Raw genomic sequence first — 4,617 nt, 5'->3', positions numbered from 1 at the left:
GAAGAAAAAAAGGTAAGTCACTTTTGTGACATCTTGTCACCTGAGTTTTGTATCAACATACGGTTGAACTTATGGATTGTCTTCATCGTCGGTAGGAGAGACAAGCAAGGAATTAGAAAAGAAAGGGGAAATAAAGGAATATTGAAGTTAATCAATCAATCAATCAATCGTATTTATTGAGCGCTTACTATGTGCAGAGCACTGTACTAAGCGCTTGGGAAGTACAAATTGGCAACACATAGAGACAGTCCCTACCCAACAGTGGGCTCACAGTCTAAAAGGGGGAGACAGAGAACAGAACCAAACATACCAACAAAATAAAATAAATAGGATAGAAATGTACAAGTAAAATAAATAAATAAATAAGTAAATAAATAGAGTAATAAATATGTACAACCATATATACATACATACAGGTGCTGTGGGGAAGGGAAGGAGGTAAGATGGGGGGATGGAGAGGGGGACGAGGGGGAGAGGAAGGAAGGCGCTCAGTCTGGGAAGGCCTCCTGGAGGAGGTGAGCTCTCAGCAGGGCCTTGAAGGGAGGAAGAGAGCTAGCTTGGCGGAGGGGCAGAGGGAGGGCATTCCAGGCCCGGGGGATGACGTGGGCCGGGGGTCGATGCCGGGACAGGCGAGAACGAGGTACAGTGAGGAGATTAGCGGTGGAGGAGCGGAGGGTGCGGGCTGGGCAGTAGAAGGAGAGAAGGGAGGTGAGGTAGGAGGGGGCGAGGTGATGGAGAGCCTTGAAGCCCAGGGTGAGGAGTTTCTGCCTGATGCGCAGATTGATTGGTAGCAATTGGAGATTTTTGAGGAGGGGAGTAATATGCCCAGAGCGTTTCTGGACAAAGATAATCCGGGCAGCAGCATGAAGTATGGATTGAAGTGGAGGGAGACACGAGGATGGGAGATCAGAGAGAAGGCTGGTGCAGTAGTCCAGACGGGATAGGATGAGAGCTTGAATGAGCAGGGTAGCAGTTTGGATGGAGAGGAAAGGGCGGATCTTGGCAATGTTGCAGAGCTGAGACCCGCAGGTTTTGGTGACGGCTTGGATGTGAGGGGTGAATGAGAGACCGGAGTCGAGGATGACACCAAGGTTGCGGGCTTGTGAGACGGGAAGGATGGTAGTGTCGTCAACAAAGATGGGAAAGTCAGGGAGAGGACAAGGTTTGGGAGGGAAGACAAGGAGCTCAGTTTTCGACATGTTGAGCTTTAGGTGGCGGGCGGACATCCAGATGGAGATGTCCTGAAGGCAGGAGGAGATGCGAGCCTGGAGGGAGGGGGAGGGAGCAGGGGCAGAGATGTAGATATGGGTGTTATCAGCGTAGAGATGATAGTTGAAGCCGTGGGAGCAACTGAGGTCACCAAGGGAGTGAGTGTAGATTGAGAACAGAAGGGGACCAAGCACTGAACCTTGGGGAACCCCCACAGTAAGAGGATGGGAGGGGGAGGAGGAGCCTGCAAAAGAGACTGAGAAAGAACGACCGGAGAGATAAGAGGAGAACCAGGAGAGGACGGAGTTTGTGAAGCCAAGGTCAGATAGCGTGTTGAGGAGAAGGGGGTGATCCACAGTGTCAAAGGCAGCTGAGAGGTCGAGGAGGATTAGGACAGAGTATGAGCCGTTGGATTTGGCAAGCAGGAGGTCATTGGTGACCTTTGAGAGGGCAGTTCCCGTGGAATGAAGGGAACGGAAACCAGACTGGAGGGGGTCCAGGAGAGAGTTGGTGTTGAGGAATTCGAGGCAGCGCGTGTAGACGATTCGTTCAAGGTGTTTGGAAAGGAGTGGTAGGAGGGAGATGGGGCGATAACTAGAAGGTGAGGTGGGGTCAAGAGAGGGTTTTTTTAGGATGGGAGAGACATGGGCATGTTTGAAGGCAGAGGAGAAGGAACCAGTGGAGAGTGAGCGGTTGAAGATGGAAGTTAAGGAGGGGAGAAGGGACGGAGCGAGAAATTTCATGGGATGAGAGGGAATGGCGTCAGAGGCACAAGTGGCCGGAGTAGCACATGAGAGGAGGGAGGAGAGCTCCTCTGAGGATACTGCTGGAAAGGATGGGAGAGTAGCAGAGAGTGTTGAGAGCCGAGGGGCTGGAGAAGTGGGGGGACTTTGGGAAGGTCGGACCTGAAGGATTTAATTTTGTTAATGAAGTAGGAGACCAGATCTTTGGGGGTGAGGGAAGGAGGAGGGGGAGGAACAGGGAGCCTGAGAAGGGATTTAAATATACGGAAGAGCTGATGGGGATGATGGGCATGGGTGTCAATAAGGGAGGAAAAATAGTTTTGTCTGGGAGAGGAGAGGGCTGAGTTGAGGCAGCAAAGGATAAACCTGAAGTGAACGAGATTGGCATGGTGTTTAGACTTTCACCAGCAGCGTTCGGCAGCTCCAGCATAAGAGCGAAGGAGGCGGACAGTGGCAGTGATCCAGGGCTGTGGGTTAGTGGTGCGAGAGCGGCGAAGGGAAAGGGGAGCGAGTGAGTCTAGCTGAGTGGAAAGGGTCGAGTTGAGAGCAGTAATCTGATCATCAAGACTGGGTAGAGAGGAGAGGGAGGCGAGGTGGTGTCTGAGGCGATCAGAAAGATGGATGGGGTCAAAAGAGTGGAGATCTCTGTGAGGGAGTAATATGGATTTACAGGGGAAAGGAGTGTGAGTGAGGAGGCAGGTGAGAAGATTATGATCAGAGAGAGGGATTTCTGAGTTGGTGAGGGTGGACTCAGTGCAGCGGTAGGAGATGATGAGGTCGAGGGTATGACCAAATTGGTGAGTGGGTGAAGTGGGGTGGAGCAAGAGGTTGGCAGAGTGAAGGAGAGATAGAAAGCGGGCAGCAGAGGAGTCATCAGGGATATCCATGTGGATGTTGAAGTCTCCGAGAATCAGATTGGGCATGGAAAAGGAGGGAAGGAAGGTGAGGAAGGGGTCAAATCCTTAAAGAAGTTGGAGGTGGGGCCGGGGGGGGCGGTAGATGACAAGTACAAGAATCTGGAGGGGGTGGTAGAGGCGACTAATGTGGGCTTCAAAGGAAGGCAAGGAAAGCGAAGGGGGAGGAGGGATAGTGCGAAAGCGACACTGGGGGGCGAGAAGGAAACCGCCACCTCCTCCTTTTCCAGTGAGTCTGGGGGAGTGGGAGAAGAAGAGGCCTCCACTGGAGAGAGCAGCAGAAGAGACCGTGTCGTTCGGAGACAACCATGTTTCAGTTAGGACAAGGAGGAGTAGAGAGCTGGAAAGGAATAGGTCCAGGATGAAAGGCTTCTTACTTTAAATGGGACGGGGGTTACAGAGGCCACACTTGGCAGTAGCGGTCGAGGGAGGGGAGGGAGGGGGAATGGTGCGAGAGTTGGGGAGGGTTTGGATTCGGATGAGCTGGCATGGGCCTAGGCGGGGAGAGTGGGAAGAGGGGAGGCGATGGGAAAGGAGAACTGGAATGGGGTGGGGGCGGGGAGGAGGGGAGGGAGGCGGCTGGGAGGGAGGAGCGGAGAACTGGCGCTGGTACAGAGGGATCCTTGTTAGGGGGTGAGGGGGAGTGGTCATGGTGGGGGAGAGGGAGGGAAAAAGCTGGGTAGGAGAGGGGAAAGGGAAGGTGAGGAATGGGAATGGCAGTTGGGAGCAAGGGAATTGAAAGTTCATGGTGAGTTCAGCAGAGCGAGTGACAGTACAGTGGGAGGTTAACAATTGAGATGCAGAAGCGATAAAACAGTAACAATGACATAAATAGGCGATGGCATCACAGGGGGTAGTTAACGATTAACATGCTATGGCAATAAGAAAATTGGCAGATAATGATGTCACAGAGAGCAGATACAAACTATTATGTGCTGGAGTAGTGTGGACCTGTTAAGGGGGTCAGGGAGCAGAGATACCTGGGGAGAGGAGTTAACAGCCAACTAGCATGGGATGGCTGAGAAGGTGCGAATGAGGTTGTCTTTAATGTAACTTGGTGATAACAAGGGCCTTTTTCCCGGGGGAGGGGAGGGGGGAGAGTCAGTCAGGACCGGACCGGGAAGAGGGGGATGGGGGACACTTTAAGGAAGGTCGCTTACGTTGCTGGGGCGGGGGGGGGGTGGAACCAGGGGGCGTCTATGGCGGCCCTCAGAGGAGAGGATCCTTCCGGGAGCAGCACGGCCGCGCGGTGTGATGGCGGGCAGGCCTCTCGGGAACGGAGTCCCGGACCTCTATGGCGGCGCTCTGAGGAGAGGATCCTTCTGGGAGCCGCAAGGCCGCGCGGTGTGATGGCGGGCGGGCCTCTCGGGAACGGAGTCCCGGCCGTCAATGGCGGCGCTCACCAACGTTCGGCGAGACACTCACCCGTCCCGTGACCCTTCCTCGGTGGGTTGGTCCTGGTTGCAGAGCGGGTATCTGGCCTTCTGGGCAGAGGAAGACACGTTGGGTCGCTGCTGCAGCAGCTGCTGCTGCACATCTTGGTCTTCTGCCAAGTCCTGTCCAGTCCTCTGCACATAGTAAACGCTCAATAAATACGATGAATCAGTGAATGAAGGCGGGAAGGAGATCGTTTCGTGAGTCCATCGAAGGGTCCTGGTAGATCAAGGGAATTTTGACCTGAATATGACAAATTAAGCAAATTTAAAAAATCAAGACAATTAAATTTTCTTTTTCAATTTGTTTCATGTCCA

The sequence above is a fragment of the Tachyglossus aculeatus genome, unplaced genomic scaffold (genome assembly GCF_015852505.1).
Source record: "Tachyglossus aculeatus isolate mTacAcu1 unplaced genomic scaffold, mTacAcu1.pri scaffold_146_arrow_ctg1, whole genome shotgun sequence".
In the NCBI taxonomy this organism is placed as follows: domain Eukaryota; kingdom Metazoa; phylum Chordata; class Mammalia; order Monotremata; family Tachyglossidae; genus Tachyglossus; species Tachyglossus aculeatus.
The sequence above is the reverse complement of the archived record's forward strand: the minus strand, read 5'-3'. Positions refer to the sequence as shown.